The 26,525-nt window shown below is 43.6% G+C and overlaps 1 protein-coding gene across 1 annotated transcript in view; it reads left to right on the top strand.

Annotated features, from left to right (window-relative positions):
• Positions 1–26,525, top strand: part of LOC130107348 (receptor-type tyrosine-protein phosphatase gamma-like) — a 441,957-nt gene that overhangs the window by 348,902 nt on the left and 66,530 nt on the right. The window lies entirely within an intron of this gene.

Here is a 26,525-nt window from a genome sequence, read left to right as displayed (position 1 = left end):
AAAGTTATACTAGACATGGCTCCATCCCTGTTTGCGTTTTCTAAAAAAAATAAAATGAAAATGTATTTCTCAAGACCCACAGATATTTTTGCACAACAATAACCTTCAACGGGAACATCTGTAGCGCACATATATGTGAGGAGGTTTTCAGGTTCAGGCTCGACCCATATCTCTGTTGGACTACTACAATGCATTTCACGCTGGTTTTCCAGCCCGCGCAATCCAACCACTGCGAAGAATCGAGAGCAATGCCTACAAACAATCTTCCCGTCCTTTCTTAGTCCTTAGCTGGTCTCTAAGTGAGACTGTTAAACTGACTAGCAGCACATTCCAGCTAATGTGAATTCTAGTAGTGCTGGTATCTGATATTACTATTGCAGCCTTAATAACTTGAATGCCAGTAGTACCGTTGTCTACTTTTATGCCGTCCTACTTGAAAGGATGTGCACTCATGGCTATGATATATACAGTAAGTGATACTGATGTGTGGCATTGTCCATCTACTTTGCAACATGATTCTCCTATCACTCTCTCTTGGTGTTTTTAAGGTGCACTTACAGTACAATAAATGGACTCAGTGGCATCCGGGTAGTGTAGCGGTCTATTCCGTTGCCTACCAACACTGGGATCGCCAGTTCGAATCCCTGTGTTACCTCCAGCTTGGTCGGGCATCCCTACAGACACAATTGGCCATGTCTGCGGGTGGGAAGCCGGATGTGGGTATGTGTCCTGGTCACTGCACTAGCGCCTCCTCCGGTCAGCCAGGGCGCCTGTTCGGGGTGGAGGAGGAACTGGAAGGAATAGCGTGGTCCTCCCACGCCCTACTTCCCCCTGGCGAAACTCCTCACTGTCAGGTGAAAAGAAGCGGCTGGTGATTCCACATGTATCGGCGGAAGCATGTGGTAGTCTGCAGCCCTCCCCGGATCGGCAGAGGGGGTGGAGCAGCAAAGTAGAAGAGTGGGGTAATTGGCCCAATACAATTGGGGAGAACAGGGGAGGTTGGGGGAGGATGTAAATAGGTAATAGAGAAATAATGTCCATTACAGATGGAACAACGTAGCAATGTAAAAACCATGCAAAAATATATAGAATAAAAGGACGTTTCACATTATTTCATGGGAGTAAAGTTGAAGCTTACTTCCTTTACAACCAGCTTAAGAAGAACTATAAAACACTTGATATGTCTAGCTGCATGAAAAATTATGAAGCCCTTAACTCGCAAACCAAAAATCTTCCCTAATTGTTCTACCTACGTACAACTAAAAAGGTAACTAGGACCAGTGGTACAGTATATAGTCTGGCCAAACCATCACTATACCCCCTTCAACATATAGCAGTTTTAAACTCTTGCATCTGAGTTCAAGTTCAACTTTATTGTTATATGTATTCAGAACATAATGAAATTCTTGTGTTCTGGCTCTCTCTGCCTTAACACAAGGGACACAAGGACACACCATCAAAAAAACAAAAACAAAAAAAAAACTACACAGTGAATTCATACATTATTTTTAGAGAAGTGCACTAGCTGCAGTGTTTTTTCTCATGTTTTTTATTTTTTAACCTGTGCTGTCAGCAGTCTTGGCGTACAACACAGGGAACTTGCATGCCAATATGTCCTAGACAGAGTTCATCTGTAAGTGTAAGAGTTCAGAGTCTCCACCTGCAAAGGCAGTCTTTATTAATTATCAAGAACCACGTGTAATAACGCCGTCCTTTGGATGGTCTGTGGGATGACAAGAGCACAGGGTCTTTGTTAAAAAAATTAATATCCGCCACCGGTCCCCCCTCTTCCACATGTGTGATCGGCTAAACAACCCAACTGAAATTAAATTTAATTAAATCGCGAGTTGCAGAATCTGCTGCTGTATGATAGTAAAATATGAAAGCATGACGTAAGATGCAATAACGCATTCAACATTTTGCTGCCAGATAGCGACGTGATGAGGGTTTAGAGACCCCACTGCGCTTTCTAGTGGCCGAATAAGGAATATAATTTTAATTTCAATCTAAATCCTTGGGGACTGATCACGTGAGGAGTGGATCCACATGCCCCCATACGTCACTGCAAACCCAGTCTTTCCCCAGCATCAGTGCGGTTACCAGTCAGCTTTTCATGCTCATCAAAACTCTACACACAGCCGTACAAATCATCTACAGGTCTCGCCTCATATCATGCAACAGATGTCTTGGGATTTCAAGACAATTAAATCCAACGCTATTCTAATCAAGGGTTTTCTTTTTTTGGGGGGGGGGTGCATAAATAAACACTGATTCTTTTGACTCCTGAGATAAAGGATGGTAATTCTGTGATATTAGACAGGAATGTGCGATGCTTCATTTTCAGAGTACACAAGGAAATATTGTGGTCATTATTCCTGACCAAAATATCGCATGATTTCTAGATGGCTGCCTTTCTTAGATGGTTGCATGCTAGTGCCAGGACTTGTTTCCTCCCCTTGTTGACTAAAAAACAACACAAGAATTGGTCTAGTTTTAGAGAGCTGCGAGGATGAACTCCCAAATTGGGTACAAAGCCATTAAAACCTCGTTGTGTTGGACTTGACAGACACAAGACAAAGACACGTCCTTCTGTGTATGTTTTGCAACTTCTTTTTAACTTAATCAGAGGCGCAGTCTGCGAGCTAGCCAGATGTTTCGTTGTTGTGTATCTTTTTGCGTCGTTGTAAATTGCCATCTGGCAGACTCTCTGGCCGAAGCCCCGAGTTGACAGCATCAGTCTAGAATGAATTAAAAAAGCCTTACAGAAACTTTATTATGGCAGCGATCCAGAAGCCCAGGATGAAAAAAAAAAAAGAAATTGGCATCTGCCACAACCTTGAACCTTGCTGCTCTACCAAGGTGTTTGAATAAAACAATCAACTGACTGTTTTACTCAAGCACCGTGGTCGAGCAAATATCTCAACCACCTGAAGTATCGGAAATGTTCAGCGGCACTTGGAGAACAAACAGTCATTGTTTATGAATTGTATTTTTGCATTTTATCAGCACAGGTCGGAGTTATAGTGTATATGGAAGACACAGAGGCAATGTCTTATGTGACTTCAAAGATGGCCACAGCAGGTCAGATTAATCAATAATTTTCCTGAACATTAGTTGAACAGACTTTGCAGAGGGTACCAATGGAGTTTAAACCCTCATATGTTAGGACATCTAATTTTTTCTAAGCCCGTTTGCCTAACATGATACATTTTGAATTTTAGTACAAACCTTTGAAATAAATAAATCAATAATACCCTCTGCCATGTGGTTTTGAACTTAAATCGTGCCTTCAAAACCAGCAACCACTGATGTATTGGGGGGGTATTCATCAAGAGCCATAACAAGAATTTGTAATGGTTTTCACGTGTAGGCGAGCCATGTTTATTTGTGTAGCACATTTCATACACAAAGGCAACTCACAAGTGCTTTACATAAGGCATGAAAAAACGTGAAATAGGGAATACAGAATAACATGAAGTGTGAAAGTATTACCATTTGCTCTCCAACTACCGCTGGATTTTCCTAATACCTTCAGAGATGCAAGGCCAGTCTCTGAGAACCCACAGCATACCGGTGGTTTGTGCTTGCACTCGTTCCTACTACAGCTCACCAGCATTCCAGTCAACCTACCAAACGGAAGAAGACAGTCAAAAGAGACGAGATAAAGGTTAGCTAGCACGGGAGTAAGTCAAAGAATTGCTCACATAAATGCATCAGGGAAGGGAGTCCAGCTTGATGAGGGTAATTTTGTTTTACCCAACCTTGACTGCTGGGATAGGCTCCAGTCTCCCGCGACCCTGCTCAGGATAAGCGGCTTGGATAATGAATGAATGGGGGGGAAAAAAACCTTTTTCCCTTCAAATGCTGGCTGAGAGCCACATTTACTTCGATGAAGGTGGAATTCCTTGACAACTTTGAGCTCCTCTAGAGTCTCAACACAAACCTACCATAGAGATGGACTTTACCCTAACCTGACCTGTGTGCTGATGCTGATATCAGATTTTCAATTACCACCGTATGCCAAACACAGATTGACATTTGACACAGTCCATGCCCTCGCAAGGTTGAATGGGAAGGTGACTGGACCGATTTCCTCTGCTCGGCTACAATTCTGCAGCCCTAGTCAAAAATATATGAAGGCATCAGTCTACGCTCAGGGATTTAGTAGGGCAGCACCTTTGTTGTCGCTTATCCTCCTTTTGTATGTCTGATCCAGCGTATGAACCCCAGACTGCTTTTAAGTATTCACCCCATATTTATGCCATTGACCTGTAGATTTGGGCCAAATATTAACAACCAAGTTTGATTAAAATATCTAGCTTTTCTAAAAAAGAAAAACCTTCCATCGAGCTGTCAGTTCATTCCTCTCAAACAAATAATTTACCTGACACGATCCCAGAAGTTTCAGTAACCTTGATGGTTGGCAAATACCTTACAAGTCTTCCTTGACATTTTGAGAGACCTTATTTCTGTTCTGTTTTTCTGGCCACATGTCCAAGAACTGCTACGATTTATGGGCCTTGTTTAAGTTGATTAAATCAGCATTTGGCCTAGCCCCAGTTATGGTATCAGCATCCTCTCTGGTGAAAAGTGAAAGTATCTGACATTAATGTCAAAAATGTTGATCATGTTGACTCTCAGATTACTGTTTAGCTATGTAATTGGTTTAATTTCACACTCGACCAAAAGTTTGGAATTTTCCCTCAATTCTGTCAGTGTGAATCCAATTTAACTTGGCCCCGGCTGACAGTTTCTTATTTGAGATGCTAAATGTGCCTCTTATTGTGCAAAATCTTTGAAATGTTTGATGTTGGTTTTTTTTCTCGAGATTTGATTACATATCAATAATCCATATTTCACTTTTTTCATCTCCAATTTAAACCCCAGTAGTCCAGTCAGCCTTCAAGGAAACTAGGCGGTAAAACCTCTATTTGCGGCACGTACAGGCCTTTTTTTCTTTTCTTTTTTTTGCAAAAAGAGGGTAGAAAGGGTTAAAGGAAAATTCCGTTTTTTTATGTCCCAAGGCTTATTTTTTACAAAACATGCAAATACCACAATGCATATTTTTCCACACAAAAAAGGGTTATTGTTTTATGTTTTGATGCATTATGAATGCCTGTGTTTATCACTTGATTTTTACAGTGCTCAACATATCATTGAATTCCATCTACATGTTACTTTAAAAATACACGTATGGCAATTCTTCCAATCGTTGTCGTCCCCTCACTTGTTTGTATAAATAGAGCATCATAATTTTTGCTACTTGTGCTCATGTGCTGTTTTTTTTAAATTATTTTTTTAATGCAATGACAGAAGGCTTTCCCCTTGAGGATAACAGTATAGCATGTAGTAGTTTGTATATTTCAAATTTGGATGTGTTGCATTATTTCCAAGAAAAAGGTGTGACCCTCAAGGCAAGGATTTCAGTCTACTCAACATTTGCCTCTCGTCTACAAAAAAAAAATTTCCCGGATTTTCCTGTGGTCATAATTTAACTCGTACTCTTTTCTGCAGTCTAGAAAAAAAATCTTCATCATTTGTCAAAAGTTCCCTTAGAAAAATGAATATCACTGTGTTAAATCCGGCTACTGCCTTATTGTAATGTAATCGGTATGTATCAGGTTCACCATGGTTAATCTGCATTGAGTTACGATCAGTGTCATGTGACGGCAGATAAAGAATTGATATGTGAGCAAGTTTTGTTATCTCGCTATTACAGGTAAATTATACAAATTACTTTACCATGTTAGCAAGAGTCTCAAACCAGCATGTGTGTCTTTTCGTTCTCTTTATTGTGTCATTTGACGTTTTTTGATGGTTTCACTTGAGAGGAGCTGATGCCAGGAGGAGCTAGATTTACTTCAAATCAGCCACCAGGCCCCTCTTAATACAAGGTGTTGAAAATAATCTACAGGGGTCCTGGTCTTTGCTGACTCAGTTGTGTCCTGCAGTTGCTGCAGATTTATTTTTTTTGGAGCATATTCATGCTGTACACATCCTGTTCCACCTCATTCCAAAGGTGTTATATTGGGCTGAGATTTTGGATCGTGCAGGCCATTGGCCGTAGCGCAAAACTCACTCAATGTCATGTTCCTGGAGCCGACATGTTGGCTAACGACACCCACTGACACAGTATCTAGCTTTTTATGATCATTAAAAAACATTATGGCAATGTGGTATGGATATGGTATAGGGCTGTACCTGGTCAGCAGCAATGTTGTACATTGTGGAATTCAGACGATGCTAAATTGGTATATGGGGCCTTGTGTGTTGGGAAAACAAACATTCCTCTCACCGTTACACCCCCACAAAGCCCAGGACCCATGGCTGTTATGGCTGGTGCCCCTTAAGCGAGTAACAAATCTATGATACAAGATACACATACAAAAAATACTACACACAAAATTACCCATTTAAAAAAAATGTATAATCTTATTGCAAGGGAGAACAACATTAAGGAGATTGAAAAATTACCACTAGAGGGCAGTCACCGTGTTTTTTTATTATTGTGTAAAATAAATCATTGTAAATATTATATGGTGTAAAATAACCAGAACAAATAAATAATACTGCTAAATTGTAAACAAGTGAAACACAGCAGATGTATATCTTTATATAGTTTTGTTGCTGATGTTTTAAGAAAAGCTCAGCTGGATTATAAGGCAGGAGGCTCCCTAACATTATCTATAGCTACTCTTGACCCCCTGTAGCAATGTATCATGATGCAGCAGCTAGCTAATGCAATCCAAAATGTGGCTAACATAAAAATGTCAACGATGATATGACACCCACTTATCCCTTGCTCCTTTTTCCTCTTCTTCCGCTCCTTTTTTTCTAAATATATAAGTCCCCCAATAGCTTTGCTCGCTTCACTGGTTCAATTAAATTTCACCAAATGATTGCCCAACCCCTGTCAATCAAGGGTCATGTCTCATACCAAGACTCAACAACTCAGCGGATAACAAGTATTTTTTATTATTCATTATTTTTCTTTATAATAAATCAGGGAAAATTGCAGGCCATGGAGCAGTATATCAGCTAATGCTGGAGTGAATGTGTATCTGTGTGTGTTGAAGGAGCGCAGGGCTGCATTCGGTTGCATGTTATTTTGTTAAGGCATGCCTGACTCACCTACAAGTGTACCTTGTGTCACACAAAACACGGCAATTTGCGTGCAAACATTTACGGGAAATGTCTATAAAATGGGGTTGGTACGCTTTCTGCACTCTTTTTTTCATCACTCTAAACAGGCCGCTTTTAGATATCGCTGGATATTGGAGAGGAGACAGCAGCATCACAGTGACAGGGGCACCCGCGGTCCTGGTGCTGATGGAGACGGTGTGTGTGTAGTGGGGGCGCCCATGGCCATGGAAACGAGCTTTGTTTTTAAATGTTTTTTTAATGTATTTTGTGGTGGGGGGAGGGGGCAGTGTGTGTGAGCATTTGCCGCCCTAGGCAATCGCCTATGTTGCCTATATCAGGAACCACCACAGCCCAGGACCAGGCACACAGGACAGAATGGATCCGTGGTTTCTTGCTGTAAATGCAATTTTAAACCTTGCCATAAACAAGTTGCAATGAAATCCTGAGATTCATTTGGCAAAGTTTTCTCGCGCTCTCCATTTATCCAGTAGACTTACTTTTTTCGTTTTAGAATATAGGACTAGAACCCAGGATTGCTGTTGGTTTATTTTGATTGTTGGTTTGTTTGTGTGTTATTTGAAAATGTTTCCCCAGAGTTGTGCATTCTGAGATCCCTCTCTGCATACGGCTGTATTACTGAAGCTTTATTTGCATACTCGCTGGCCGCCTGTCAGCTTGAACAACCCAATGTTCTCGCCTGACCTTTCTCATGAGTGAGGAGTTTTACTTGCGCTGTTACTGCTAATTGGATGTCTTTTGTTTGTTGTGCCATTCTCTGCTGACTCTCCAGACATCACCGCTCTCCCAGGAGGGGAGCGGGTAAAACACAGGAGGATGGCCACTCCTGAAATGTTTGAACCAGCGCTACCAGCATCAGCGATCATATCACCTCTACAATAACCCAGATCATGTATGTTTCCGAGTCTAATTTTTAGCCAAATGGTGACTTTACTCGCCTGCTTGTTTTACATACTGAGTCACAGCCATGCGACTCACTCTAGAGGAGTGAGCTCATAGCATAAAAAAAGGGGGTGTGCCTGAATACTTTTTTTTATGGCTTTCTCCCCCTCTTTTTCTTCCCAATTGCACTTAGCCAATTACCCCCTCTTCCGAGCCATCCCGGTCGCTGCTCCACCCCCTCTGCCGATCGGGGGAGGGCTGCAGACTATCACATGCCTCCTCCGATGCCTGTGGAGTTGCCAGCTGCTTCTTTTCACCTGACAGTGAGGAGTTTCACCAGGGGGATGTAGCGCATGGGAGGATCACACTATTCCCCCCAGTTCCCCTTCCCCCCCGAACAGGTGCCCCGTCCAACCACAGGAGGCGCTAGTGCAGCGACCAGGACACATACCCACATCCGGCTTTGCACCCGCAGACACGGCCAATTGTGTCTGTAGGGACGACCGACTGAAGCGGAGGTTAACACGGGGATTCGAACCGGTGAGCCCCATGCTGGTAGGCAACGGAATAGACCGCTATGCTACCCGGATGCCCCCCTGAATACCTTTAACTGGCCATTGAATGTAGTTGTGCTTCCTGGTACATTACATTCTGTAACATTAAGTCTGTGCATATGATGCAGATAGGATGGGCAAATAGGATGGGCAATCGGAGCATTGGACAGTGCATTAAAATCTTTAGACAAACCAAGTTTGTCAGCATTGGTTTTAGAGTTATGCTTGCCCGTTGACCAACACCGGCGGTACACACCATAACTCAGGCAGTGTTATTGGCGTTCTGTATTCATGAACTAAACTGGACTGTCACAGCTTCTTGCACCGCTGCTCAGGTGACCCAGTGTTTCATAATTCCAGACTGAATACGCGTGACACTCGCTAATATAAACAGATGAGCTATATTAAGAGTGTTGCTTAGATGCGGACACCCTGAGGACTGGAAACTGACTGCCTGCGTGTGTTTGATTTGTGTGTGTATGTTTGTGCATGTGTGCGTGGTCTAAAAATGTTTTCTATCATTTTGCCACCAAGCCGGTTTACTCCCCTAGCATAAGGCAATGGGAGGCACACCGGGCATCATCCACTCCCGCCTCATTACCTCTCACACAACATGCTGTGTGTGTGTGTAGGTGTGTGTGTGTGTGTAGGTGTATTAATGTGTTTTCATGTGCACAGTTATGCGCACGTGCATTTAAACACAACATTCTGAGTGTGTGTGTGTGTGTTGGTGTGTGCATTCGCAATCATGGTGTATTGCACATGTGCATGTAAACTCACAAAAAACACATTGAGTTTGTGTGTGTGTGTGTGTGTGTGTGTGTGTGTGCACGGTTGTCTGTGTATTACAAGTATATCTGTATACAGGTGACTGTGTGTATGTATGTGTTTGTGGATGAGAGGGTGTGTACCTGCCTGTGTATGTATTCATGTGTGGCCAAGCATCTGTGCCATGTCAACTGTCTTTTGAGGTTTTCGCCCCCCCCCCTCTTCTGCCCGGTACCATGTGATCGATGAGGAGGAGGTGCGTCACCTACAAATCTATAAAGCAACAAAGAAATTTAGCAAAGATGGAAAGACATGAGAGAGCAGAAAAAAGGACAAATGTACCTCACAGCCGGTCCATACCAGTATCTACACCAGTATCTACACCAGTAGCCAGTCATTGACAACATAGTAGAATTCTGTCCTTTAGTCATGATTGGTACAATGAACAACATGGGTTTATAACATGTGAAACCATGTAAGACTTGGTTGATTTATGTGGGGAAAAAAAAGAAAAAAAATACGTATTTAATTTAAACAATTTAGAAACAGCATTCCTCAAAAAATGGGGACCAGTAAACTAATGAAAGTGTGTGTGCAGTTAACTTTATTCCAACTGTTTTGATGGATGATGAAGGAGATCGGGGTCGGCTAGGATTGCTGACACAAGATGAAGTTGCTCAGCGTAGATCTGCTGATCAGTGATAGGGACCCACACCAGCCAACTACCCAGGGCTGTTGTGGGCTACTGAGTTCGGAGGGACAGCAGCTGATGGCAGGTATCTGCAAAATCTGCTGCCCTGAGCGCTGGTGCAGCCTTCAGCCATCGCGTCTAATGGATGGGGCCTGCTTTGCCCATGCCACATGCTCACAAAAAGACACACACACCATTCTGCAACATGCTACATTCATTGGCAGATGGTGGATGAAGCAGTGTTTGTGCATGCATGCATGCGTTAGTGTGCTTATTACTGCTCTATCAGTCTGTCTGTGTGGCCTATGACGTCTCACACATCCACAACTTATGAGTGCAAGCCCAAAAGTATAGTTATATACAATTTTTTCTGTGGCGTGAGAACCCTCGCAAACTCTACAATAGACCGCCAACGTGCGGTGTACATTTTCCACCCAAATAAGGGATACCGGTTTCAATGCCTTGCCAGACTAGGGGGAAAATGAAAAGGGGTGTCAAATTATGGTCTTGAATTATGTACGACACCAACATGTACTATTTTGCTAAAGACATTTGGATTTAATATGGACTTGTGTATTTGTTGATGTGAACTGATTTTGAAACTGTGATGGAAAAAAAAATCACTAGCATTAGCTTAGCATTTCAGCATTTAATGCACTGTGGGTGTAGGCAGTGAGAAATGGCGGCTTTGTGACGCACATTCGCAAATATATCTCACAATAGATTGTGCTGACTGAACATAAAGAATTCACCCACTGGTATTTCTTATGTCTCCGTTTTACATATCTAAGGGACGAAACAATTTGTAAACGGGAACCAGAAATCATATTCATTTTCGCCATAGCCGGAAATAAGCCCTGTAATGACAACAACCCTTCGATGGTGTAAAGCCGAACTAGATATTGGAGTAGGATTTCTTTTTATATCAGACATTCTGATGTGACATTGTCACGTTGCTCCGCCGCCTTGGAGTCGTTCGTGATTTTCTGCTGTCCCATAAGCTCTCCCGTTGAATTCTCGTAATCCTTCCTCATAGGTTTCTAGCTTTAAACCACAACCCCACGTGTGCAGTATGCAGCAGTGGCTTGCTGGATACGTTACCAGCGTGTGGAGGGAAATCTCAGACAAACAGCTCATTACTCTTGATTCAAGAACTTCGGAAACACTGGCAGCGTAGTACATGTGCCACCAGAGTTCGGGAAATGCAACGTTCTTACACCACCATCCATGAAAGTCACTGCTCTCTTCCTTGCATGGCCCTGGGACATACTGAGCATACTGTAGTTCATCTCATCCCGGCTAAAAGGGAGAAATGAAAAGCCTGTTGTCACCACCCGTGAAAAGATTGGTCATTGAAGCCACGGAGAAGCAGTAGAAATGCTCTGACACCACAGAATGGGATGCAGTTGGAGAACTGACTCACAGACTGGCTGAATGCACGGACAGTGTCATACGTCGTTTTTGTGAGATAATAATAAATGATAATACATTTTATTTATATAGTGGCTTTTGAAAAACTCAAAGCATTGTGTAGGGTAAATACATTTCCACAGAGACCTTGGGTAGATGTAAACCGTGGCTTATTGTTCTTATACTATCGCTCAGACAGTTGTTCTGGGCAAAGGAGGAAGCCATCGAGAGAAAGGATAAAAGCCTCTACAAAGAGGCTGACTGAGGACCGGAGAAGGATATAAAAGCTAAAACCAGTTTTCCGCTAACAAATCTTTAGCACAGGAAAAGCCTTCACTAAATCACCAGCTACAAAAAGGAAAATAGCCTACATTTCATGGATGACCTACAACTGACTGGCTGTCCTACCTCGTTCTACTATAGCTTTTGAAAGACTGAGCGTAAAAATCCCCCCCCCCTAGCTCAGTCACCCCCACCAACACATCACTCATATTCCCCAAGCCCCATTCCTGCCCCTCTCACGCATCCACAACCACCCACGCCTCTTTTGAAAGGAAAGTTCATCAGTGGTTTCGTGCATACGCGGTCAGTACTGGTGAGTATTGTAGTCGCTTGAAGCACTAAAATCCTCACGGAGTTCCATATTGATGGAGAAATCGGTGTTCTCCTGCCCACCGTCTTTCCCACAGCACCTACACGTACCAGAATGCATTGCGTGCACGCTTCCGTATCGTCATTTTCACCATCAGAAATGTAGCTTAGCCGAGAGAACAAGGATTTGTTTTGTTTTTTTTGGGGGGGGGATTCCCCCCCCCTCCTTTTTCTCCCCAATTGCATCCAGCCAATTACCCTACTCTTCCGAGCCGTTCCTATCGCTGCTCCACCCCCCCTGCCGATCTGAGGTGGGCTGCAGACTACCACATGCCTCCTCCGATACATGTGGCGTCGCCAGCCGCTTCTTTTCACCTGACAGTGAGGCGTTTCACCAGGGGGGAGGATCATGCCATTGCCCCCAGTCCCCCCCCCAAACAGGCGCCCCTGACCGACCAGAGGAGGCGCTAGTGCAGTGACCAGGACACATACCCACATCCAGCTTCCCACCTGTCTGTAGGGACGCCCAACCAAGCCGGAGGTAACACGGGGATTCGAACCGGGATCCCCGTGTTGGTAGGCAACGATACGCTACCCAGACGCCAAGGATTTGTTTTTGAACAGCCTGTTTAGAGTAGATTAGAGTATTAGAAACCCTGCAAGGCTGTAGTTTATCTGGCCGCCAACTGACATCACAATACGTCACTTGACGGCCACAACAAAAATCTGTTTCACCATCTCTTCAGAAATGCAGAAACTATCAGGAACAACTACCGGTGTTTTTCATGCGCTGTCCCTGTCGCAGATAGCCAGAGATAAGGTTGAAAATTGGTGAATTTTCCCTTTAATGCTATAACAGCCCACATCACCGCCACAGACATTAACCCTCGCAAGGGTTGCCAAAACTAAAATGTTGATCTTAAATACAATATTGGTAAAAATTTCAATATTTGATACCATTTTTGGTACCACAGCCAAAGGAAAGAAGGACAATATTCTAGAACATCTAAAAAGTGTTGCTGAATAATTTCCATTGACCAAAACAGAAAGTTATTGAAGGATGAAGCCATTGATTTTATATAAAACAAAATAATTCTGTGCAGTTGAAAATTAGTTAGTGGAACAATAGTCAAGTCAGGTCAGTTTTATTTGTACAGCCCAATATCACAAATTACAAGTGTGCCTCAGTGGGCTTTACAGCAACACAACATCCTGTCCTTACACCCTCTCATGACAAGGAACAACTCCCTAAAAAAAAAACCTTTAACAGGGAGAAAAAATACGAAGAAACCTCAGGGAGAGCAACAGAGGAGGGGTCTTGCTCCCAAGATGGACAACACACAATTGACGTTGTGTATACACAATTTACAGAATACAACATTGAAAGAGGATAACAGAATTAAAAATGTAATTATAAAATATATGAAGAATGTGATGAGGAGGATGCCAAGCAGTGTCCAGATGCCACCGGAACAGCCCAGGACTTGAGCCACGTGGCCACCATCACCATGTAGACAACAAAAAAAAAAAAAATACACGGTCGTCACATGTCTGAGTGAGAGAAGGATATAACATTAAAACGGGATAACAAAATTAAATGAATTTATAAGATATGAGGGGGATGCCAAGCAGTGTCCAGGTGGCGACCACCGTCACCATGGAGACCTGGGAGGAGGACAGACTGCACATGCACACAAGGGAGACTCACATCACACCATTCACACACACACAAGAAGAGAAAGAAGAGGACATCTTTCAGAGAGAGAGAGAGAAAAGATGTGAGAGAGGAGAACAGTTTTCAATAGTCCATAATCTATACTCTATAATCTCGTCGGCAGAACAGTGGTTGGTAAATTCATTGAGACAGAAACCAACCCGCCATGCAGTACAGGTTGCGAAGCACTCAGCTTAAAGGCAACTAATTGTAAGCTAAGGCAAAAAGATGAGTTTTAAGTTTGGATTTAAAGGACTCAACAGACTCTGGTTGTCTGACGGCAGTGGCCAGGTTATTCCACAAGAACGGGGCCCGACAGGGAAAGGCCCTGCCGACAGCTGACTTCTTTTTAACATTGGGTACAATAGCAGTTAATACAAGGGCAGTCTAGCACAGTTTATTTAGGAGAGAAAGATGTTTCTCTTCTGCTCCCTCTCTCTGCCTGTGCTGTGTGTATATGTCTTTTTCTTTGACAAACCAGCTTTGGTTCTCTTGAATGTCAACTGCTGATATATATGAGGCGCTAAACCAGACAAAAGCCCAACGAGAATTGCGAGAGGAAATGGGGATATACACACACGAGAAAGGATGAGTTACTGCGCGAGACAGCGTTTAGTGCGCGGGAGAGGCTGGGTTATATTGCGCGAGAGAAACTGAGTTACTGCGGGAGAGAGGCTTACTTTAAGAAGGGCGAACACAATAGAAGCACTGCAGATCTGCAGACTCCATCCAGACAGCCCAGCTCTGTGAATCAAGCCCAGACCTTTCTGGGGGGGGGGGGGCAGTGCTGCTCGTTGATATTGATTATTTTACTCTGATGGCAGTAGGCCTACTTGTAGTAATTCACACTGCGTCTTGGTTTACTCGGAGCATATTTTCATCCATTATCCAAGCCGCTTATCCTAAGCAGGGTCGCGGGGATGCTGGAGCCTATCCCAGCAGTCACTGGGAGGCGGGCGGAGAGACAACCTGGACAGGCCTCCAGTCCATCACAGGGTCGACACACACACACATTCACACCTAGGGACAATTTAGTATGGCCGAGTCACCTGACCTACATGTCTTTGGGCTTTGGAAGGAAACTGGAGCCCCCGGAGGAAACCCACGCAAACACAGGGAGAACATGCAAACTCTGACCTGGGATGACCCCCAAGGTTGTCCAACCTTGGCGTTCGAACCAAGGACCTTCTTGCTGTGAGGTGACCGTGCTAACCACTGCGCCACCATGCTGCCAGAGCATGTTTTGTTAAAATCTCAGAGAGCGGTGCTTGCTCTTTATCAGTCCCTGCTTCATCAGAAGTAAACGGAACACATGCCTACCACAGTTCCGAAGAGACTTGTCCTTGGTATATAATGTGTTTCTATGAGATGTAAGAGTCATCCCTGGTCATGTGCAAGTCACTTTGAAAAAGTGGTCTCTTGAAAATAAGAATGTTAAAGCAACAGTATACAAAGGACTCAGGACTTTCAAGGTCCTGTCTGAGTACAGCTCTTAGACTCTGAGCTTCTGAATGTGACATGTGACTACAAGATATGCACACACAAATACCGTGCCTTTTAAATAAGTCAACTTGTGTTTTCCTTGTGTCTCCATTCTGTAGAATGCTATCACTACACATAACTGTGGTTGTTAATAGTGCTGATTTAATGTGATGGAGTGACATAATCATTTGAGTATATATATATATATATATATATATATATATATAATATAATATAAATTGTGTGCATACATATACACTCAGTGGCCACTTTATTAGTTACACCTGTACAATTTTACACCAACCCAGCCATAAGTTTGCTTTAATGTTGCCTATAATGTTCAGGGGTTTGTTTTGTTTTTTTACTCTGTCATAGAGGTGTTAATTCAATTATATATTTTAGTACTGTCCCTGTGATGGTCTGGCGGCCTGTCCAGGGTGTCTCCCCGCCTGCCGCCCAATGACTGCTGGGATAGGCTCCAGCATCCCCGTGACCCCGAGAGCAGGATAAGCTGTTCGGATAATGGATTTTGGTATCGAGGTCATAGTTGGTGGTGTTGTACCGAGCTTCATTATATTCAGAGATGTTTCTAATATTCTGCCCCCCTTATGTATGTAAATAGGGAGGACATACAATTAGAAACACCTTAATATAATGTCGTTCCATACAACAGGACCTTTAACCATGATCATAGCAATACACAGAATTGAATTTACACATTTCTGGCTCTGTCAAAAAAAAAGCTGAACATTATAAAATTCATAAAAGTAGAATTCTTTTTTGGGAAGTCTCTCCCCACCTCCAACAGCTGGTAGACCTTGAATTTGATCCCAAGCTTATGTAATATTTTGTTTTGTTTATAATGTTTTATATTTTTTTATTTTACTACTTTATTAATCCCCGTGGGGCAAATGTTTCTCTGCATTTAATCCATCCTAGCTGTGTAGATAGGAGCAGCGGGCAACCACCGTGCAGCGCCCGGGGACCAACTCTAGTTCTTCTTTCCATTGCCTTGGTCAGGGGCACAGACAGGATTATTAACCCTAATATGCATGTCTTTTTGACTAATATGTAGATTATCTCACTTTTATACATTTTTATATTTTGCTAATGTTGGTCATTATTGCTTTATTATATGTACAGCCCTTTGAGACATGCGTTGTGATATTGGGCTATAATAAATTTGGATTTGACTTGACTCATGTGCCGGGTCAACTTTCACCAGTATACCCTGGGTAACATTGCCAAACCAAGCGTCTTTACTGTCCTGTTCACTTAATTTCTCCCTCACTTGGTCCGGGTGTGCCAGTTTCATCAGAAGGACATCCTCTGCGGTGCGCTTCTTCTTTCGAGCTGGGGTGCAGGGAGATGCTGAACGAGCTCAGGTGCAGGGAGATGCTGAGGGTTCAGGACAGGGGGCGCGGTGTGGCACAGGGCAAAGCATGCCTGGATCAGTTGACTGGGTGGAGAGGGGAGACAGGGGAGATGGTGAGTCCCTCACAGAGGGGCGAAGAGCTGCCAGATGCCGTCTCGGGACAACGGTCCAGAAAGTGGCGGCGAGAGTGTGCCCGGTGCTGATGAAAACATCGGATCGTCCAGGGTGCAGAACTCGAGTGGTGTCGGTTGTGCGCATCCCACCCTGTCATTCTTTAATAAAGAAGACTGTAATGAGGCTGACCCATTAAAAAAAAAAACATGATAAAGCAAACAAAGCGCACTGCCAGCTACTTTGGTATGTAACAAATTAACTCCTGCAGAACAAAGACGCACCAAAACAACACAAATTATAACGGATACGAAATGGCGAATATGCCAGTGAATAGGTTTGTGAAACGAGTACTGATAATAACACTCATTATACTAATTCTAAGCAGTAGATATGATATGCATATGTAGTGTGGAACCGGGGGGTACAGCTCCACTCAAACATGGCGTCTTCTTTGCTACTATTTCCGGTCTTTGTTTACTTTGGTCTGCGTATCACGGCGTGGAAAGAGTTGCTGCAAACATTTTGCCCTGTTTTGTTCGTGGTCACTTTCTGACGATATGTAAAAGAGAACACATGTGATGGCTGTCAAGACACACAAAATTAACTACAATAGAGCGAGCAGAAGTAGAGGAAGTAGGCTGCCTGGCAACAGTAGTGAACACCGACATACTGCCGAGCATTGCATTTGTGAACTGTAATTGCTCACCTCCAAATCCAAATTGTTGCCCGTCTCTCGATGGTTGATGAAGCAGGTCAGCCATCTCAGCTCCACCAGAATCGGCGTCCATCTTGAAATGAAAAGCACAGATGATGCGATGATGTCATTTTTGGCACGCGTACTCTTGTGGTGGGGACACTACGGCGACAGAGCTTTAGGCAGTAGGCCGCTTTCACTAACGCAGCTGGACTACTGGCAGCAGGACTTCCTGCTGTCACAAGTGCAGAAGTATACAGAGAGTTGGGAAATACTGCATCAGCTGAAAAAAAGTTGCTCCAAATTTTTTTTTTAAATTAAGATTTTTTTTTTTTTTTGGCATTTCCGCTTTATTTGATAGTCACAGAAAGTTGAACCAGTTCATCTGGACACAACTTTTATTGAGAGAAACGTGTCATCACTCATCTAAGTGACCTCTTCAGTCTCAACTGACTGCAGGTATCCCCACCCTTATAAACAACACAGTGGCATAACGACCCAAACCAACAATCGGGTTCATATGCAAATTGATTATTCACAGAGGATTTGGGAATGTTTACAATCACAGCATTGTAAGATGGTGACAGATGTACTCTACCCCCCCCCCTTGCTGGTTCAGGGATGGTCATTCCCTCTTCACATAGATGGCCTCTTTGACTGCCTGTTAAAACCAGCGTTCCTCCCTATCAAGGATGTGCACATCCTCATCCTTGAAAGAGTGGCCGCTGGCCTGACATGTTGGCTCTTCCGTGTTGTGCCATTCTCTTGGCCAGCGTCTGTTTGATTTCCCCAATATACAAGTCACGGCAATCCTCCTGGCACTTAACAGCATACACTATATTGCTCCTTACATGCCAGGGGACCCGATCCTTGGGGTGGACCAGTTTCTGGCGCAGTGTGTTTTGGGGTTTGAAAGCAAATGAGACACTTTTTTTTAATAGTGATAGTAGAGAGAGAGGGGGGGGATGACATGCAACAAAGGGCCCAAGCATGATTCAAATCCATGTCGCTGTGGTAAGGACTCCGCCTTGATATGTGGTACGCGCTCTACTAGGTGAGCTACCAGGGCTCCCCCATCAAGTCGGATTTTGCTCCTATATGTGTGACAGTACTGTGAAATTCCCATTTTCGAAAAGGAGCTAGGTCTTCAACGATTTCCCCGCTGGACTGTGTTGAAGCCCAGCCAGAAGATTTAGCGAAGTGGTCAGTTTCTAAGTGTTAGTCTGTATGATTCTAAAGGATGCCCTTAATGAGGTCTGCTATTGTATGTTATTGTGCAAAGACAGAGATTTTTTTTTCATTTACTCCCTCATGCCTTTTTATGAGGGAAAAATATTCACTTGAACGACCACATTTATGATAAGAAAATAAACTTAATGATCATCTTGTTCCTGCAGTGCCCCGAGCTGTTGAACCAGTTCTTCCTCATCAAAAATATTTTCCCATTCAGTGCTGTGCTGCTTGTGCTGTGCTTCACCAGTGTGTATCACTGTGAAGTAATGATGTCAACGTGAGTCGTTCGGCGTACATTCCCATCCGTTTGGTTTTGGTCTATGCCAAAATATACGTATAGGAGATTTTAGATCCTGTATGCCAGTGGCACTTTTGTTAAAATGTTTTGAGTGTTGTAAATAAAAATGACACCTGGCGCACCCAATACATTATATGTTCAAAGGCTATAAGCATGTAGCAGGTCAGAAATCGAACTCTTCAAGCCACCTGCGACAACCAATGAGAGTGCCAAAATGACCATTTCACTGGGGTTATCAGGTGGGCATCCCAGATGTTAAGTTGAATTAGACCCACAACACCTCCAGAAAGCTCAATGAGTTTTGGCGTCCCAGATCCACCACCCCTCCTCCACACATACTCCTCTTTTTGTCACTTAACTGCAATAACAAAATCTTAAGATCCCAAACTGATCTGATTTATTCTAATCCACAGCCACTGACTAGTCCTTTATGTTGTGCCAGACAACTTCTTCAGGGCTGATCTCAAAGACTGACCTCAAATACCAAATTCTAAAAGAAACGACATCATTGATCCAACTACAAACCCTCTACCGCCTGTTTCAGCTGGTCTAACGCCATCATGCCAACTGCAACCCCTTGCCTCACCAATCGAATCTGCACACTTTAACCCCTTCCTCTCGGTAGTTTCCTCCATTTTGTCCTGAAACGGGATTGTTAACTCAATGAAGTACTCTACTCACCCCTGCTCTGAGTGTACAATCATGTCCGGCCTCAGTTATCTGTGGAACCTGCAGTTGTGTGCTAATATCAACCAGCAGTCTCCAGCGCCATGCCTTCCCCCATCTCCCAAGGTTATGATTGCATGCCTGTACTATCATGTGTGACCCTCCAGCACAACTCTGTTTTCCTTACTAATGGGAGCCAAATTAACTTCCATAATCTTGCTTTCAGTCACTCCTGCCAAACGCTTAAAGAGTGCACTCAGAATATCACAAGCATAAGTTACTAGATTGCAACACAATCACAAGGACGATGGTTATTCGCTTGATGAAAAAACTACTCCGTGTACGCAGACGAAATCATTCTCTTCTAGCACCAGTTAAGGATAACAAATCAAATGACGTCACATACATGGGAAGTAAACAACTAAGAGACTACAGGAGAGAGAGCGAGTATTAGAAGCATTATGGCTGCAGCAGTTGGTCAAGACAGTTGCGTCCTCATGCAATGCTTGCTGTTACATGTAGTAACTGCGGGATGCGGGACTGGCTCCCTGAACAGGGAACGACACTTTTCTCTGTAGATATGAATTACAACAAAGTGGTACAGGTTTTAATAGACAATATGGACCATCTGTACTTCCTGGATATGGACATTATGAGTGGTGAATTTACCCATTAAGAACTTGGTTGTGACGCCAAGTGTAACGACCCTATGGTAAACTCAGCCTACACCCTGGCAAAATAGGGCTTCAGAGTCGCCGTACCTGACCACAACTGACAACTTGCATCTTCACCTACTCATTGACTACGGTTTTGTGGTGTTGTTTGTACATTATAAATTGCTCCAACTTTAATACAGCTTGCCTCCATGGTCCACACGTCTCCTCCCCCGGCCTATCCTCCTCCTTTCTACATCATCCTAGTTCATCCACTGACCTTGTTTTGCCTGCGAAACTTCCCCTGCACACCCACCTATCAGCTTCCTGCTGCTGCCGAATCAGAGCAGCAACCATGCTCCTTCTCTCCAACAGTGTAGCCTTACGCCATGATTTCCATGCATCGACTCACCCAAACCCCGTCTCCCCTTGAACGTACACTACGGTTTCACTGTGTTCAAGCACCCCCTCGATATCAATCAGTCAGCAATGTCTTTAAAACTAATACATTTTGGTGCGCCCCGGTGTCTCACCTGGTAGAGCGCGTACTACATAAGGCTGAGTCCTTACCGCAGTGGCCTGGGTTCGAATCTGGCCTGGGCCCTTTGCTGCAAGTCTTCCCCTGTCTCGCTCTACTGTCACTGATAAAAAAAATAAAGCAGAAAATGCTGAAAAAAAATAATCTTAAAAAAAAACAAAAAAAAACAATGCATTTTCTTTGTATTGAGTTGAAATATGGATGGGTCATGAATGCTATTGGGGCATCAAAATAACAGTGCACTTTAGAGGTCTGTAGTGCTTGCCCACCAAACCCCCCAAAATAGCTTTAAGATGTTGGTCAGAGAGATGCCCTGCTGAGCACATTACTGAGAATATTTCTAACTTTTAACCAATTTTCTTGTATGCAAAATAAAAAAACAAGGACATATAAGTGCATTGATGGGGGGATGTTGGTTGGTGATAGCAGGGCTGACCTGCTGAGAGAGTAGATTTAGAAAGGGTTTTTTTTTTAAACAAAAGGTAAGGTTTTCTTAATGTCAAACTCATCCTGACCTTTGCTTTGTGGCACACTAGCATCATGCGATTTCTTTACCCGCTGCGTAGAAGGAGGGTCAACATTTCCCTAGAATAAAACAGGGAGTCACAACATGGTGCACAGTAAATTGAGTGTGTGATGTATCATCTGGTTAGCTATGAGGTTTACCAGGAGTTAGGCCTGAGGGGAGGTGAAAAGGGGCTAAATAAGGTTACAATTTAATATCTACCATCCAGTGTGCAGCCTGCACAGTACACACAGAGCCTCTTATCCCACCACCTCCCTACCTCCCCGCACCCTGCCAGTCCACCCTAATCAAGCCCCGGTCATCTATCAACTGTGGTCAAAATGCTGCAGGGCCAAAGATGTCCTTTCCTCCTCCAAATAGCCTCTTGCTTCTCTTCAGAGTGCCGAGGTTCTGCTCCGTGGGATTGGTCTCTGGTCTAGATCACTCACTGCTAGCTAGCCAGCCCTGTTCCATGTGTGTGTGTGTGTGTGTGTGTGTGTGAGAGAGAGAGAGAGAGAGAGAGAGAGAGAGAGAGAGAGAGAGAGAGAGAGAGAGAGAGAGAGAGAGAGAGAGAGAGAGAGAGAGAGAGAGAGAGAGAGAGAGAGAGAGAGAGAGAGAATGGCTCCTGTCTTTGATGAAAGCCATAACAGGATCTCTTCATCACCTTACAAGACACACAGTCCTCGGCTACAACATCCTTTCAGTTGTCTTACAAACAGGAAATGAGAAGGCGCTTTCGCACACTTCCGACATTTAGTTGTCACCAGCACCCGGCGTTTTTTTGTTTTTTAAGATTTTATCGTTTTATTGCCGTAACGTAAACACGCGTACATAGAATGTGGTCGGCTGTATCTGCTGTGATATGATCTGTTAAGTGGCTTCTCTGCATGTGAAGGTTATTCATTGGCAGACTTGGGAATGCTGTGTGCGCTTGTGTGTGTATTCCTGTTTTGTCTGTGTAGTATCTGTACGCGAAGTGCATGTGTGTTTTTGAGGCTGTTTACAGTTTGGTGCGTGCAAGTACGCGAGTGTGTCTGCGCATGTGAGACTAATGGCTTTAGTAATGGTAATCCACATGGGGCATAACCTCAGGTTATGAATAGCAAAACTCCAGTGTAGCTCTTTATGAGCAGGAAAATCAATTTGTCTCCACCAGGCAAATGAGGCCTGCTCTCAATCAAGTTATGTTTATCATAACATTACCATACACATTTGCATAATATGTTAGTGCTTTGAATATGTATACGAGAGACACCACATTGTGGGAATGGTGTTCCCTGAGAAGTATGGTTATTGAAAAATAACCCCCCTTTGGCTTTGAGTGAATGGTATTACCTCCACCAAGTGCATATTTCAGAGTAACCACACTCCATGATGTTTTTCAGAAAATCAGCCCTCCCTGGTAATATTTTTAGAGTAAAAAATAATATTTGTGCGTCGCTCAGTGTTTTCACACAGGAAGATTTTCCCTCTTTTGCGGGCAAAAAGGAAAAGCTGCGAAACCCAAACTGCAGATAAAATGGCTTGGCTCTTTAATTACTTGCACTACAGTCTAAGAGGAAAATAGAGAGAGGAAATAGGAGTAACTAAACGAAACCCACGCTAACACAAGGACAACTCGCAAACCACAAACTGCACACTGAAGGGCTAGGATTAAAATCCCTCTACACTTTAATTTATATATTATATAACTGTTAAATATACTTATATACAGTTATATACAGTATATATAGTTAAATACAGTATATATATATATACATGTGTGTGTGTGTGTGTGTGTGTGTGTGTGTGTGTGTGTGTGTGTGTGTGTGTGTGTGTGTGTAACTTTTAAAAGAAACACTCAATGGTAGGGAAAGTGCTCAACAAATAAGGAGCAAAATAATGCAGTGAGTCGAGTAAATTCTTTTGAGACTGTCTCATAAATAATAATAATAAACTTTGTTTGTATAGCACCTTTCATACATAAAATGCAGCTCAAAGTGCTTTACATTAAAAACAGGGGAAACAATAAAACTCAACAACAATACAGATGAAATAAGTTAAAAATAATAAAACACAGACCTAGGCAATAAAGAATTTAGAGACTGTCTCATAAAGAATTTGCTTGACTCACTGGATTATGTTGCTCCTTATTTGTTGAACACTTTCCCTACTGTTGAGTGTTTTTTTAACAAAGTTTTATATATATACTGTATATAACTATATTTAACAAAGTTATGTTTATTTATTTATAAATTTTCCCCAGTTTGTTATTTATTTTTTCCCTAGTATTTGATGTGAAAGGGATGAGCTCATGTCCTGGTATGTCTAGATAGCATTTTGCTTTGGTGATAAGACCAAATAAAAGCTGTGGCTAGTGGCGAGGTCAGAGAGGAAAGATAGTGCCAGTCTAAAAGACACCTGGACCCTTCCACAAAGCCAAATGGGATTTTGTGTGTGTGCATGTGTGTGTGTGTGTGTGTGTGTGTATGTGTGCGTGTATGTGCGTGTGCATGTGTGTGTGTGTGTATGTATGTGTGCGTGTATGTATGTATGTGTGTGTGTGTTGGTGTGTGTGTGTGTGTTGGTGTGTGTTGGTGTGTGTGTGTGTCCTCGTGGGGACCAAATATCCTTGTAATGATTGTAAAATCAGAAATAACCTTGTGGGGAGATTTTCATGATCTCCGTGAGAAACAAGGTCATTTCTGGTCAGGGATTATGTTGGTTTACGGTTACAATTTAAAGCTAGGCATTAGCGGTAGGTTCAGGGTTAAGGTTGGGCTTAAATTTGGGTTAATTTTGTGGTTGTTTTTTATTTTATTTTTCATTTTTCTTTGCCTTAGAGAACTAGGATATTGTCTCTAACATGCATTTTTGGTGTACACACACAAATACACACACACCGCGTGCACATACACTCACTGGCCACTTTATTAGGTACACCTTGCTAGTACCGGGTTGGACCCCCTTTTGCCTTCAGAACTGCCTTAATCCTTCGTGGCATAGATTCAACAAGGTACTGGAAACATTCCTCAGAGAGTTTGGTCCATATTGACATGATAGCATCACGCAGTTGCTGCAGATTTGTCGGCTGCACATCCATGATGCGAATCTCCCGGTCCACCACATCCCAAAGGTGCTCTATTGGATTGAGATCTGGTGACTGTGGAGGCCATTTGAGTACAGCGAACTCATTGTCATGTTCAAGAAACCAGTCTGAGATGATTCGAGCTTTATGACATGGCACGTTATGCTGCTGGAAGTAGCCATCAGAAGATGGGAACACTGTGGTCATAAAGGGATGGACATGGTCAGCAACAATACTCAGGTAGGCTGTGGCGTTGACACGATGCTCAATTGGTACTAAGGGGCCCAAAGTGTGCCAAGAAAATATCCCCCACACCATTACACCACCACCACCAGCCTGAACCGTTGATACAAGGCAGGATGGATCCATGCTTTCATGTTGTTGACGCCAAATTCTGACCCTACCATCCGAATGTCACAGCAGAAATCGAGACTCATCAGACCAGGCAACGTTTTTCCAATCTTCTATTGTCCAATTTTGGTGAGCCTGTGCGAATTGTAGCCTCAGTTTCCTGTTCTTAGCTGACAGGAGTGGCACCCGGTGTGGTCTTCTGCTGCTGTAGCCCATCTGCCTCAAGGTTCGACATGTTGTGCGTTCAGAGATGCTCTTCTGCATACCTCAGTTGTAATGAGTGGTTATTTGAGTTACTGTTGCCTTTCTGTCAGCTCGAACCAGTCTGGCCATTCTCCTCTGACCTCTGGCATCAACAAGGCATTTTCACCCACAGAACTGCCGCTCACTGGATATTTTCTCTTTTTCGGACCATTCTCTGTAAACCCTAGAGATGGTTGTGCGTGAAAATCCCAGTAGATCAGCAGTTTCTGAAATACTCAGACCAGCCCGTCTGGCACCAACAACCATGCCACGTTCAAAGTCACTTAAATCACCTTTCTTCCCCATTCTGATGCTCGGTTTGAACTGCAGCAGATCGTCTTGACCATGTCTACATGCCTAAATGCATTGAGTTGCTGCCATGTGATTGGCTGATTAGAAATTTGCGTTAACGAGCAGTTGGACAGGTGTGCCTAATAAAGTGGCCGGTGAGTGTACGTGTGTTAGTATGTATGTGTGTGTGTGTGCACGAGCGTGCATGTGCATCTACAGTTATGCCTTTGGTGTTGTGTGACAGCGCTAACGTACCCATTTATACTCAGAATTATCTCATTGACTGGCTGAGTGGTTGACAGGGCCACCCACCACTGGATGCCAAAGTCACTCCACTGCCTGTTTGCTCCTGTTTGCTCCCAACTAAGATGGGCAGCACTTTGGTCAAACAGAGACATCTAGTGGCCGTATAAGATATCGAAAAGCTGATCAAACGAACGAATGGAGATTAATGCATTGATGAGCCGAAACATTATGACCACCTGGCTAATATGCTGTTGGTCCTCCATGTGCCGCCAAAACAGCGCCAACCCAACGAGGCGTGGACTCTATATAAGACCCCCAAATGTGTGCTGTGGTATCTGGCACCAAAACATTGGCAGCAGATCCTTCAAGTTGCGAGGTGGAGCCACCGTGGATCGGACTTGTCGGTCCAGCACATCCCACCGATGCTCAATCGGGTTGAGATCTGGAGAATTTGGAGGCCAGGGTAACACTCTGAACATGTCATCATGTTCTTCAAACCATTCCTGAACAACGTGGGCGGTGTGGCGGGACGCCTTATCCTGCTGACAGAGGCCACCGCCACGAAGGGGTGCACCTGGTCTGCAGCGGTGTTTAGGTGGGTGGCACGTGTCACACTGATGTCCACATGGATGGCCGGGCCCAGATGAAATGTGCCCTTGTTGGGAGATGGTCGGTGATATTCAGTTCGCCTGTGACTGGCCATAATGTTTTGGCTCTTCCGTGTTTATAGTAGAGGGTGTTGTTAAATCCACTATAAACAAACATAATAGTGATACGTTTGGTTTCATGTCTCTCACTGCCAGATATTTTAAGCCAAAACAGGTCGGGTGAAATGAAAACTGCCTGGGGGCAGTTATATATGAACTCATGTATTATTTCAGCTCTCAGACAAAGTTGGGGTGTGTGTGTGTGTGTGTGTGTGTGTGTGTGTGTGTGTGTGTGTGTGTGTGTGTGTGTGTGTGTGTCTCAGTCTGTCTGTGTGCATCCATGAATACTCT

Source organism: Lampris incognitus, chromosome 2 (assembly GCF_029633865.1).
Source record: "Lampris incognitus isolate fLamInc1 chromosome 2, fLamInc1.hap2, whole genome shotgun sequence".
Classification (NCBI taxonomy): domain Eukaryota; kingdom Metazoa; phylum Chordata; class Actinopteri; order Lampriformes; family Lampridae; genus Lampris; species Lampris incognitus.
This window is presented reverse-complemented; position numbering and strand designations above follow the sequence as displayed.